The sequence below is a fragment of the Macaca mulatta genome, chromosome 6, assembly GCF_049350105.2.
Source record: "Macaca mulatta isolate MMU2019108-1 chromosome 6, T2T-MMU8v2.0, whole genome shotgun sequence".
NCBI lineage: Eukaryota > Metazoa > Chordata > Mammalia > Primates > Cercopithecidae > Macaca > Macaca mulatta.
This window is the reverse complement of record NC_133411.1, coordinates 167,047,938-167,062,246: the sequence shown is the minus strand read 5'-3', so window position 1 is coordinate 167,062,246 and position 14,309 is coordinate 167,047,938. Positions and strand designations below refer to the sequence as shown.

At 43.6% G+C, this 14,309-nt stretch overlaps 1 long non-coding RNA gene and 1 pseudogene across 2 annotated transcripts in view; one reads left to right on the top strand and one right to left on the bottom strand.

The window, feature by feature from the left end:
* The window catches only part of LOC144341336 (uncharacterized), a 271,590-nt gene extending 258,542 nt beyond the window's left edge, over positions 1-13,048 (bottom strand). Inside the window, exon 1 of one of the 2 annotated variants that reach the window (XR_013418212.1) lies at positions 12,855-13,048. This is a non-coding gene — a long non-coding RNA (uncharacterized LOC144341336). The remainder of the gene's footprint in view (positions 1-12,854) is intronic. The other variant, XR_013418213.1, reaches the window with a different exon arrangement.
* Positions 2,971-3,924, top strand: LOC100423312 (uracil-DNA glycosylase pseudogene; annotated as a pseudogene).
* Positions 13,049-14,309: the final 1,261 nt, after the last annotated feature.

Below are 14,309 nucleotides of genomic sequence, written 5' to 3'. Positions count from 1 at the left end.
ACCTTACATGTGATCATAAGTATCCTTATAAGCGAAATGCAGGCAGAGTTTTGACTACAGAAAGGAGGTGAGGTGGTAATGGAGGTAGAGAGTGGAGTGATACAATCTGAAGATGGAAGAAGGGGCCATAAGCAAAGAGATACGGATGGCCATTAGTAACTGAAAAAAGCAAGAAAACAAGTTCTATTCCCAGAATTTCAGAGGAACCCTGCCAACACTTTGACTCTAGACAGCCCAGGAAAACCCATTTTGGACTTCTGACCCGTACTATAAGAGAAGAAATTTGTATTGTTTTAAGCCACTAAATTTGTGATAATTCATTATAGCAGCATCCAAAAACTAATATACTTCAGAAATAAGAGTGCAGGTCACTGAGTTCAGCAACTTACACTATTATTACGAATGGTTTTACTTTGAACCACAAAGAACATAGGATATTTGGAGATAATTATTTTATCTCCTCTCCATTTAAAAGTATCCCATTAAGCCACAAGGCATGTTTTCCTCTGAAACACTTGCTCATATAATTTCCCCTGCCTAGAAAGCCATCCTTATCCCCACTACTTTAGTTATTATGGTAAAACCAATAAATAAAATCTCCATCAATTGAGATGCTTGATAAGAGTTAGATTTTCTGTCCCTAATAAGTTTTAGTAATTAGAAAGAGCAAAGAAAAGATTTCTAATCCCATAAAAGTAGGAGATTTTACCTCCAGTGCCAGTCTTAGATTTTTAAACTGTATGATCTCAGGGGCACCAAGCTGTCTTTTCTAGTGGCCTCCTGTTGTACTATAAATGCATACTGTTCACTGGGGATTTTAGTTCTGCTTCTCTAGTGGCCCCCAATAAAATGAAAATTATATGTAAAAACCACTCTCAATCATTACCCCAAATTATAAATCAGTTTTAAAATAGGCATACATTTGCTCAGATCTCTGATGAATTATCAAAAAAGTGAAACAACTGGAACTTACATTAAAGAGTTAACTGGAAAATAGGCAAAGAGGATCCAATATACCATTAGTAGGAGACCCTGAAGAAGAAAACAAGAGAAGAGGAGATCCTCAGGGAAACAGACAGTATTACAAATTATAGTTCAAAATAGTTTTTCTGATACCAAAAAAAAGTGGTTTAAACTGTATATTGAAAGAACATACCATGTACCTGGGAATATTGACCCAGAAAGACCAAAACCAAGACATAGTCTAGAAAAATTGTTGTATTTAAAAGAAAAAGTTATTTGGACATCTAGGCAAACAGAGCATATACTCAATAAGGAAAATTAATTATCCTCAAATTTTTTGACAGCAATTCATTATGCCAGGAGACATTAGAGTAGTATATTTAAGATATTCAAAGAGAGAAAATGTGAACTAAGGATTTTATATCCAGAAAGTCACAAGCAGCTACTAACCTGCAAAGATTCAGAAAATATTGTTCCCATGAGCCCCTCCTAAGGAATCTACTAAAGAACAAGTCTCAGATAGATACTGCTGGTAAATATAACTATATATGTAATTAGGAGTTAAAAGGAAGAGACTGTAGTATGCACTGCCTGTATGATTCAAAATGAAACTATAGTACACTTATAAAAATGAGGAAATGATTAGCATATGGAAAAAAGTTTTATCTGCTTTCAGTAATAAAAATGCCTGTTACAGTACTAGTACTAGTATTCTGAGAATATTTTATATCTAAAGTAGAAAAAAATGCAAACGCTAATTATGGGATATTCTATCATCCCCTATTGTCCTTAAGAACTGTGCCTTCAAAGATTTTGAGGAGCTACTGAGGTAATATAGAAGATGTTAATATCATGCAGATCCAAATCTTAATTGGAAGTATCAGTACAACCTCACGAAGTATTTGTGTAACTCCAGCTCTTTCGATTAAAGAGACTTAGAAACAAAGGCCAATCCAATAGCAATGAGTTTCTCTATATCAGATTTGGTCTTCACATGACATTTCCCATTGAGCTAAACCAGGATTTCTTGAACAAATGACTGATTTCAAGTCTGAGGCAAAGTGTGTCCATAATGAGCTTATGGAGTGTGTCCATGACGAAACTGTCAAAAACTACATGGGTCATGTCAAACATGACTCCAACTCAAAAGAGTCAGAAGGTACCTTGAAGAGGATTCCATTGGCCAAAGACTTGAGCTTTGCAATAGATTGCAACCCATCAAATATGTATAAAACCAAGAGTTCATAATAGCATATATACGTTTTTTAATTGGTCATCTTCCAAAGAAACAATAATCTAGTTTGTTATTTTAAAACTAGGTAAATAAAAGGAAATAAATATTTATTCTACTTACTCTATATGAACTGTAGTACTGGGAAAGAAAATAGGTGAAAGGAGGAGTCTTTCTATAAAAGTATCTCAGATAATAAATTAAAACAAAAGATAGAATTAAAATTTTACTATTTTACTATTTTTCAACTCCCAATGAATTAATGAATGTAGATGCTGAGCATCTACCTCAACTAATACCAGAAAAGAACAAAAAACAGACATTATATACCTTCTGATGAAGACACAAGACCCAACACCACTTATAACCTCATTAAGGGATCCAACCAGTGTCAGATCGTACCTCTCGATCCAGGTCTCAACTCGCAAGAAATACAAAAGCGGTTGAACCAAACCATGAATGAGCAGTCAAATATCCAGACTGCAGGAAACCTGACAAGTCAAATAGCCCAGGTTTGTCAACAGATAAATTATAGGAAAGAGAAAGAGGTGGAGTGGAAAACCATAGATTAAGAGAGACCTGAAAATCACATTAAAAAATATATACATATAAATATATACTATATATACTTATGTATAATATATATTTATATATAATATATATAATAATATATATATGGGCAAGACTAAACTATACAGTTTAGGGATGCATACTTGAATAACAAAATCATAAATAAATGCAAGAAAGTAGGCCAACTGCTGACTGCCACAGCCAGGATGAGCCTCATGGGTCCCCTCCTGGGCTCGGCCAGGAGACTTTCTACTTCTTCTCAACTAGCCTCCAGGAAGTGACATGCCCAGAGTCCCAAGCCCACCGACCTGGGGACCGGTGTGGCTGTCATAGCTGAGGATAGTGGGCATGTGGTAGCCAGCCCTGCCAAGAAGGACCAGGCTGGGCAAGGTGAGCCTGGGACACTGCCCTCCTCACCACTGAGCAGAGTAGTTAATCTGTGTCCAGAGAAACATGGCCACAGCCCTGCTCAGACTCACACCTACAACATGGTCGTGGGCTTTGGTGAGATTGGAAAAAGCACCTCAGCAAAGAATTTGGGAAACCGTATTTTATAAAGCTCATGTGATCTGCTGCAGTAGAAAGCAAGCATTACACTGTTTATCCTCTCCCACACCAAATCTTCACCTGGACCCAGATGTGTGACATAAGAGATATGAAGGATGTCATTCCAAGACAGGATCCATATCATGGACCCCACCAAGCTCGTGGATCTCCTTTTGTGTTCAAAGACCTGTTCCACCTCTGCCCAGTTTGGAAAACATTTATAAAGAGCTGTCTAAAGACATAGACGGCTTTGTTCATCCCAGCCATGGAGATTTATCTGGGTGGGTCAAACAAGATGTTTTACTCAATGCTGTCCTCACTGTTCCAAGCCCATCAAGCCAATTCTCATAAGGAGAGAGGCTGGGAGCAATCTCTGCTAATGCAGCTGTGTCCTGGCTAAACCAGAACTCCAGTGGCCTTGCCTTCTTGCTCTGGGGTTCTTATGCTCAGAAGAGGACAGTGCCATGGAGAGGAAGCGGCACCATGTACTGCAAACAGCTCATTCTTCCCTGTTATCAGTGTATAGAGGTTTCTTTGGATGTAGACACTTTTCTAAGACCAATGAGCTGCTAGAGAGGTCAGGCAAGAAGCCTACTGACCGGAAGGAGCTGTGATCCTCAACTGAGAGGTAGTCTGTCTCCATTAACAGTTATTGAGAAACTGCTGTTAAAGTATTTGTCAGGTGTGAAGTCTAATTGAAATTTTCCCTATTAATTTTAAGTATTCTGCATGAGGATGAAAAGCTTCTGTAAAGCAGCCATGCAACAGACTGCCCAGGAATGGCAACTTTGTCCAGGCAGACACAGCAAAGGCTATCACTTGACCAAATGACTTTCTCTGCAACACAGCTTTGGCCTAAAATACACAATTTTCTCAGAAGGCATGTGAGGTCAAATACTCACTTGCCTCTCTTTACCTCCCTTACCTGTATGGCTAAAGTGGGGAGATGTGCACCTTTAGGTACAGCCATAGTTCGGTGCCGGATGCTCCCTGGTTTTGCCTGGTTAGACTTTCAGTTACAAGATATTGGGGCATGTTTGCTTAGAAAGGCCTCCTTTTCCAGACAGGCGCGGTGGCTCACGCCTGTAATCCCAACACTTTGGGAGGCCGAGGCGGGCGGATCAGGAGGTCAAGCAATCGCGATCATCCTGGCCAACATGGTGAAACCCCATCTCTACTAAAAATACAAAAATTAGCTGGGCGCGGTGGCGCACACCTGTAGTCCCAGCTACTCGGGAGGCTGAGGCAGGAGAATCGCTTGAACCCAGGAGGCAGAGGTTGCAGTGAGCTGAGATCTCGCCATTGCACTGCAGCCTGGTGACAGAACAAGACTTGGTCTCAAAAAAAAAAAAAAGAAAAGAAAGGCCCCCTTTGGCCAGCCCAGCAGCCATTCCAGTCTCTGCCAGGTACACTGCTCCCTTGATCTTTCAAGGAGTGAAGAAAGCATGAGGATCTTAAACAAGTTTCTAGAAATCCAGCCCTGAAATTAGGGCTTAATTTCCTGATTGTAGTAGAGGTGAAGGTTTCTAAGGGATATTTGGGGTGAGCCTGAACAGATAGACAGGGGCTGAGAGAAGTGAGCTGGCTCTTGTTGTTACTCTTCGGGTGTTTTGTGGAATACGCAGTGAAATTTAAACAAGGAAGAGGAAAAATGGGAATTCTTTTAATGGGAGGGGATGATTTTCTCCTAGAGTTATCCTGAGTTCGGATTTCTAAGGCAGCACAAGCTGCCAAATGCTGATTTTAATGAATTGAAATCACTTTGGGATATTTTCTCTGCAACATTGGAAAGTTTTAGTTTTTAAGAAACACTTATGCAGATATATATATATTTTTCCCAATCCTTGTTTTAAGAGACAATCTTTATTGGGTCTGCCCCTCCATCCTTGATCTTGTTAGCAATGCCATTTTTGCTCTTAGCTGGGTTAGAGTTATCAGTTGCACGGAGTTTGGTAATAAGAGACTGTTAAAGTTTAAAAAAAAAAAAGTGATTACTATAAAAGTCAAGATAATGGTTACTTTCAGAGGGAGGGAGGGATTGTGTTGGCCTGGGACATGTAAAGGGGTTACACAAGTAGCCAGCGATTCTATTTCTTGATGTGGGTGGTAGTTAACAATGGTATTCACTATATAATTCAATAAGCTAAATATTTGTTTTGCTTGGTTTTCTATAGCTGGGTTTAATTTTACAATAAAAATATTTTCTTGAAAAAAAGTTAACTGCAATGGTTACTCACTTGTTCTTCATCTTAATTATTTGGTCTTGATGAAGCAGCAGCTCTCCCCAAAGCAAGGGCTAAGTCTCCTTTGGCTTCAGAAAGAACTAGGACATAATAATCAGTGCCAGCCGCGTGCTCTGGCTCACGTCTGTAATCCTAGCACTTTGGGAGACTGAGACGGGTGGATCACGAGGTCAAGAGATGGAGACCATCCTGGCCAACATGGTGAAACCCCGTCTCTACTAAAAACACAAAAATTAGCCAGGTGAGGTGGTGGGTGCCTGTAGTCCCAGCTACTTGGGAGGCTGAGGCAGGAGAATCACTTGAATCTGGGAAGCAGAGGTTGCAGTGAGCCAAGATCGTGCCATTGCACTCTAGCCTGGCAAAAAAACGAGACTCTGTCTTAAAAAATAAATAACAATAATAAGCAGTGCCAAGTCATGACCAGTGAATTAAGCACATAGGAAAGCTCATGCAACTCGTGTTGAATGAATCTATGAATTAGTTGACAGATAAGGCAAACACCCATAGCCTAAGTCATTCTGCATACTTCTGCTAGATGCTTCTCCCCAGCTAGAAAAACCTTCAAGAATCCTTCATTACCTGCAGGGAAATCTTATGTTCCTCAGTTTCATGCTCCAGCCTTTTTTCCATAAATCAGCATCAACCAATCTCTCCAATCTTACTTTAGCTACTTTCTCAAACACTCCACTTTAGCCAAACCAGTCTACTTTCAGATTTCTATTTCCTAGCCTTTGTCATTTCTCCTATCCCCCATGCCTTCTCTCGTAGGTTTTCCTCCTTCTTTCTATGCACATAAACTCTACTCATTCTTTAAGGCCTGATTATTTTTCAGAGCTTAGAGGAGACTGAAGAAATTTCTCCATTTCTTCTTTAAAGTCAGTCTTTATTATCTGCCACATTGTGCTTTCTGATTCCTGTGAACTTCAACAATGCCTATTACTACTACTGGGCACTTAGTTCTTGCTTGACCTGATATTTTGAGAGAACATTTTATCTTTGTTTGGAGTATGCAAATACACTTTACTTTTTTTAAGCCTGGAGTTGTGACTGACACTTTTTCTGAAATTACTATAGAAAGCCTACAACATTTTGTGCATAGGAGGATGGCTAGATGGATAGAAGAGGATGGATATACTTGGGAGTATTCAGTGGGTACTGACAAACATAGGCAGATATGTTGATATTCAATGGGGACAGAATTACGGGTCCCCACCTTGACCCTGAAAGTCACTGCAAGGGGTCTCTAGCCAACTATGGGCAGCTACAGATGTTGAGCCTCTGCAGACTGAGATGCTGAAATGAAAAAAGAAGACACTGCGTATGAATGGAAGAATATTATTGACAAATTTCCTTTCACTCATGGCTTTGTCCACACCTGGGCCTATCAGCAGGTCACACACTTAAATTTTGAAACTTTAAGCAAACATTTCAAGAGTCCCACTTCATATACAAAAAGTATATAAAGTATATTTTTTGAAGTGTTAAAAAGATTTTTTTTGAAATAGAGTTTTTCTCTGTCACCTAGGCTAGAATGTAATGACATGATCTCGGCTCATTGCAAGATCCGCCTCCTGAGTTCAAGGGATTCTCTAGCTTCAGCCTTGGAAGTAGCTGGGATTATGGTGCCTACCACCATACCTGGCTAATTTTGTATTTTTAGTGGAAATGGGGTTTCACAATGTTAGCCAGGCTGGTCTTGAACTCCTGACCTCAAGTGATCTGCCAGCCTCGGCCTCCCAAAGCGCTGGGATTACAGGAGTGAGCCACCATGCCTAGCTCCCTCTATATATATATTTTTTAAAAAATCTCTATATACAATCACTTCTGACAAGTTTGGGGCCGGGCAGGACTAGTTGGGTGAGAGTTCTTTTTGGCCTAAAATCTAGGGCCAAGTAATTACCATGAAAAATATGGGCCCTACCTCTGTTATAAAAGTGATATCCGCCTAAAGCACAAAGGTTAAGGTCCCTGAAATGTATCAGTTGTCCCAGGCAACTGAGCTGAAAGAGACCCCTGTGCTGGTTGGAATAGCAGGCCAGCCAAGCAGCACCACATTCTGGCTTTCTCCCTCAGTGAATCACAGTCCCGCTCTCCCTTTAAAGGAATGACTCCAGTGAGAAGTCTGCAAGGACCAAACAGATTGGAAAGGATAAAGGAAAGGGAGTCTGCGGGCTGAGCTGTCAGCAAAACAAATAAGCAGTATTAGAGATGGGACAAATGGGAACCTCTGGAGCCAACAAACTTCTCGTCCCTCATGCTGGCATGTTCCCACCAGGAAAGCCGGGAAAGAAGAGAAAGGCTCCCAAGTGGACTGGATGATGCCTGTTTTATGGGAACTGCTCTAGCTGCTTTCACGCATGTCATTTCATTCAATCCGCTCCGGAAACTTGCAAGGAATGGGTTATTGTCTCTGTTTTACTAATAATACCAACCAAGATTCAGAGAGGGTAAGTACCTGGGTGAAGGTCACACACCTAGTCAGTGTCAGAGCCAGGATTCAAATCCATGTTTATTTTCTTTCAAAGCTCTGCTCACTATACCACGAGTCCAAACAGAATCATTGCATGTTTCAGCTGAAAAGTCACCCAATCACCATCCCCATTTCACAGGTAAAGAAACTGAGTCCAGAAAGGAGAAGCAACTTGCCCAAAGTCACACGGTGAACTTGTGACAGGTATTCAGCTGCAGCCCAGGCCTTCTGGTTTCCACATAGGAGCTCTCATCACTTATATCCACCAGGACTCTTCAGGGAAGACACACTCAAATGGGGGCAGTAGAGGAGAGTTTAACAAAGGAACTGTTTTGATGCGAGGGCACATTTAAAGGAAGCAATAAAGGATGGTAAAGCATCCGAGGCGCAGCAGCATCAGTGGGTTCATGACAACCCAATGCCTGAAGGGACAAAGTCAGGCCCCTAAACCCAGAGAGCACTCTAGCTGGGGCTGTAGCTGTAGCTGACAGGGAGCTCTGAATTTGGGTAGAGAAAGCCACTGCCAGCCCACAGCCTGGCAGGAACGGAATGAATACACTGACCTCTCCCTCTCCTTGTGCCCATGGGCTTTTACTGGTGCCTCCCATCAGCTGAACCCTATAGAAAGCCAGAAGGTGAGGGATTCCCATGATGCAGTTTCCAGGGGCCCAGAGCAAGATGGAAAAAAGAGGAGAGAATGCCTGGAGTGGTAAATAAAGACTTTGAGGCACACTGCTAGGCAGGGAGGCTTCTCTGAACTTCAGTCCTTGGGAAGAGTCTGGCCTCAGCAGGTCAAAGACAACAAAAACAACAAAAGTCTCACATCCCGGTCAATGTGAGGCCAAGAAGACTTTGCTTTAGGTAATAAAGCGTTTCTCACAGCATAGAGCTGGATTGCTCACTGCCCACTGCAGAGGTATTATCCTAATCCGGTCAACCTGTCTGTGATAAAAGCGGGCAGAAGCCCAGCTCCAATCACCTCGGCATCAAAGGCATCGCTCAGGGACTCTTGCTTTGGAACCCAGGTCAATGCTGGTGTTTGAGGGGAGAGTCACAGGTGTTTCTGATGTGCGTTTGTGAGTATTTGAGAAGTAAAAATAGGAGGAGAAAGCAAGAGGGTGATTGCATCTGTGCAATAGCATATTTGCCTTTTACCAGTTCTTAGAAGTGAAGGCCACTTTTAAAAGAAAGACAATCCCTACACAAAGGCAATTTAGGCATCCTGGTAAGGCACAGCCCTCCTATCTGTGCCCTTGGCACAGGTATCCTCACTTTGGCCACACACACACACCAGGCAGTCAGCTCTCTCAGGCCCATCCCAGCCTTCCATGCCTGCTTAAAGTTTCAACCTCAACTTCCACCGAGTCCTGCTCTTCTCACTGATTTGGTCATATTTCCTATTTAGTTTAAATCAACAGTCCGATTTTATCAACAATAATGCTTTATGGAGGTTTATTTCTTCAAACAAACCACGCTCCTCTTTGCTATAAAGTTAATTTTATGTTCTTTGTTCACTTTCCTAATCTGCAAATTACATCCTCCTGTTCCCTGATTACTTACTATTGGAAAAACAGCCCATTTTTGCTTCCAGTTTGAATATGCTCTGCCTTATCTTGATGGCCGTAATCTCTCTCCCGTAATCTCTCTCCCACCCCTGGCCCCTCGAGGAAAGCGAGGAAAGCGAGGAAAGCGCAAGGCCCGGCAGCATGCAGTACACGACCAGCACCTACACAGCCCAGCCACCCGCCCTGCCTGCGTGCCTCGCTCCCGTGGGCCTTTTATCTTTTCTTTTTTTTTTTTTTTTTTCCCTTTCTTCCTTAAGCTGAGTGTGGGAAGGGGCTCAGCTGCAACAGGGAGGATTAGAAATTCTGGGACTCGTTCCACGCTCTCAGAAAGTCCTAGCGGGAAGAACTTCCGACACTCAGAGAAACAAGGACAAACACCTGGGAGGGTGACGCTGGCTGATAGCGCATGAAAAATGAGCCACCCTTTTGTTGGGAAGTGTGGCCCAGAAGGGGAGGGGCCGCAAAAGGCAACGAAGGCACCAGGAATGGGGAGGGTAAAAATAGACACAGTCCTTAACAAAATTGGGGTTTAAGAGGATGGGGGTGAGATGACTCGGCTGTCAGAAATGGCAAAGAGAATTAAGCCTGCCTGTAACTGCAGAGAGAAGGGAGGGAGGCAAATGCAGAAGAAGGGAATTGATTTAAAAAAATTAAAAGACAGAGTTGGAAGGAATCTAAACAAGCCAAGTGCTTTACAGATGAGGTCAGTGGGGTCCCAAGACAAGTCTCCGAATTTCTAACAACAGCAAAGGAGTAATCCTATTGATGATGATGATAATGGCAACTGATACTTGCTTACTGTTATTTCCCAGACCAATCCGTCTTTTACTACAGGTTTGCAAATGCCCATGTTTATTTCTAGCTCTGGGCTTCTAGGTCCTCCACAACAGTAAAAGCTCATGTTTATTGCAGGTGTGTGACAGCCACTGTTTAAAAGCTTTACATGTCATATTGAATTTAATTCTCCTCCCCCCACCGGAAAAAAAAATCCAGGGGGTAAGTATTGTTATCATCTCGATTTTACAAGTGGGGAAACCAAGACCCACAGAGGTTGATAACTTGGCCAGCATCACGAGTAGCCAGAAGTCACACCGGATCTGTCTCCCCAGCTCGCACTCAAAAACTATTTTCAGGATGAATAGGTGACTCTTAAACTGATGTATTATTCATACAATCCTGCTCCGGCGCTAGTCCCATCACTCTGATTTTCTGGGGGACACTGCACTCTGTCCAAAAATCCCTCCAGACTTCTCTGTTTCTGGGGCAGAGTCTTCTGAGTCCCGGGGCCAGACCAGGGGGGTGAGGTAACTCAGTAAACGGCTGAAGAGTAAATAGTTTAGGCTTTGCAGACCACATACCAGCTCTGCCCTATACCTTTGTTTCTGTTTTTGGCTTATTTCAATCCTTTGAAAGCGTAAAAATCATTCTTAGCTTGAGAGCTCCCTCTTACTCCTATTCTTGGTCTCAAAACCTTGGAGTCAAATTTCCCTCTCCCACCATCCAATCGTAAAGTGCTTTGGATTTGGGGTGTCTCTCAAAATGCCCTTTCAATCTTTTTTAGCACCCCATGTCCCTAGTTCAGGACCCCACTCTCTCATGCATGCTCTGGCCACTAAAATGGTCTCCCCTGCTCCCCAGAGAAGCCCACATGTCACCACTGGATTTATTTTCCCAAACAATGCTTCGCACAGATAATTCCCATGATAAAAATATCCTTAAATCTCAGCCCTTTAGTCTGCATTAAGGACCAATCCCCCAGAACACACACACACACACCCCCACACAGTTATCTAGTCCTTAATAATCATACACAGAATCCTACTAACATTTAATATGCTAACATCACACTAACAGCAATAAGCTTAGTAACATTTCGTGAGCATTAATATGAGCTAGCCACTCTGACAGACACATGATCATCTCAGTTAAGCCTTACCAGACAGAACCCTATGAGACCGGTATGATTGCAACCCCATTTTACAGATGAGTTACTGAGGCCCAGAGAGGTCCAGCGAGATGAAGTGACATATGCTAGTTTATACAGTGAATTGATAAAACGAGGAACTGAATGGTGGCCATCAGACTCCAGAGGCCGTTCCCTAAATCTCCACCCTCCATGGTCTTTAACCATGTCTCCCCCTTTGCCCTCCGAGAACCTCAACCACAGTCCCTCCGAGAAACATCCTCAAAGGGACCACATCTCAGCTCTTGTCCTGGAGAAGATGTTGATGCCTGAACTTGGAGCACTATAAATGGAGCAGGCATGCCCCTCTGTTCAAACAGCAGACCCCATCACATGTCCCCAGCACCAGGCTGCCAGCCAACAAGAGGGCAGCTCCGCACAGCTGCATTGCCAAGCAGCAGACCAGGGCGAGTTACTAACATGTGGACGCCGCCACTCCACAATTTGCTTAAAAGCCATACTGTGTTTCCTGGACAATGGCCGCAGGCCAAAACACACACATTCCAGTTTTTACGACTGTAAGGTAAGCATTCTTTTAATGGCTCTTTCCCCGTTCCTTCGCTCTCGCTTGTGTTGTGTTTTGCTGGTTCCCTCTCCTCGATTTTTTTCCTTTCTTAGATCAGCTCTGCTCTCTGCCTCCCTTGCTTCCAGAACCTCCTGCCTCAAAGCTTCCTTGTCTCTATCTCCTGCCTGGCTTTTCTGCAGCTTCCTCATTGTAGTAGTCTTCTCCTCCTTTCTGGGTCTTGGTCAGCTTTTCTCTAATTACTAGACTTCCCTTCCTCCTGTCTTCCTGTTTGCTTAAAGAAGCCTCCCTCCCCTCCCTTCACTTGTGTCTTCTTCCACTTCCGCCAGCCTGCCGGCCTCTCTGCTTCCCAACGGCCTCTCCCCATTGCCCTTTTCTTCCTCTCTGGACACCTGGTCATCCTTGCCCCACTCTCCCCTCCCCACACCCTTCACCCTTCACCTCTGTTCTTTGTCCCTTGTCTCCTCTCTCTGCTCCTCCCTCCCCTCCCTCCTCTTGGGTCCCCTCCTGGTTTCCATCCCCCCATCACCCCTCCCCTTATCTTTGTTTTCCTTCTTTCTGGCTGCTGATAGAGTGGGAGTAGTTGCAGGCTGTGTCCCTGATTTCACATGCAGACCAGGATCCAGCCTGTCAGTCTAACAATAAAATTGCACGGAAAGGGAGGTCTCAGTGCCTACATGCAGTTTGCCCCTAAATGGAGCTGAGCTAGAAGGCTTCAGAGCAAAGCCACCAACAGTCCCAGGCATAGGGTTCTGCAGGCAGGATAGAGAAAGGACTTACTGTTTCTTTTTCCCACTGATCTTGTGTAAGTCAAGGCCAAAGACCAGAGCTGAGACGTGTCATTTGTAGGTTGCAGCCTTGGGGTGGGGCATCCATGACCATTCCTGCCTCCTGACAACAACACACAAAACATACATGCGCGCGCGCGCGCACACACACACACACACACACGCACGCACGCACGTTCATTTCTTATTCACTTTCCTTCAGAGCAAAGGCCCTGTAACTTTTCAGATGAAGTGTACAAAACTCCCACACTGCAGAATAAAAACTATAAAGGAACAAGAGCCACTACCACAGAAAGAGATGTTGCTGCTGGGGAAAGGGCTGCCTCCATCCCCTCTACTCCTGCCCATCAATTCTTTTCAACTTTAGTTGTTCCCTGTTTCCTTGACTGAGCCCCCGTTCAAGCCGAGCTGGTACCTTTCCTTAGAGGACAGCGCCATCTAGCAGGTGAAATGCCAAACCCTGAGCTGAGAGGCGAGAAGAAAACCTTCCCAGCTCCAGGCTCCCTGGCTCCCAGCTTCTCTTTTTAAGTCTCAGCCAGTCAAACCCCAATAGGTCTGAAATAAGGTGATTTAACCCTTTAGCCTTGCTGAAGATTTAAGTGTCTTCCAATCACCCCTATTTCTCCAGTGCCTGATTTCGTTTCCATTTGTAACCTTAGTTCCGAGAAAAAGCTAGAAAGTTCTAGGTGAGCCAACAGGCTGTGTCTGATGCTTGGGACTTCAGGTGACTTTTTTTTTTTTTTTTTTTTTTTTTTGAGATGGAGTCTTGCTCTGTCACCCAGGCTGGAGTGCAGTGGCATGATCTCGGCTCACTGCAAACTCTGCTTCCCAGGTTCATGCCATTCTCCTGCCTCAGCCTCCTAAGTAGCTGGGACTATAGGAGCCTGCCACATGCCTGGCTATTTTTTTGTAATTTTTTTAGTAAAGATGGGGTTTCACCATATTAGCCAGGATGGTCTCGATCTCCTGACCTCATGATCCGCCTGCCTCGGCCTCCCAAAGTGCTGGGATTAAAGGTGTGAGCCACCACGCCTGGTCTTCAGGTGACTTTTTCCAAAGCAAAACAAAATAGAATTTCCCAAAGATATCTAGAGGATGGCTCAGGCCCCATCTGGAGTTATGCGGCAATCTTTGTTTCTCTTTCCTTTTCCTATCACGGTTTCGTCTTTCCTTCTGTAAAGACCCTATCTCCAAATATGACCACATTCTGAGGTAGTGGGGGTTTATGACTTCAACATCAAATTCTGAAAGAACACAGTTCAGCCCATAACAGATGGCAGATGGTTTTCCTTTCCCTTGCAAACTCTGATCAATTGGTGGTGGCTGCTCAGACCCCTTGCCAAAGAGACTGAGAAGGATTCTAAGATCAAATCCACATGGGGCAGGAAAGAGTGCTGTGAATGACTGTCAGTGTCTGCTACAGGCATGGGAGTGTGGAGGGGCAGCG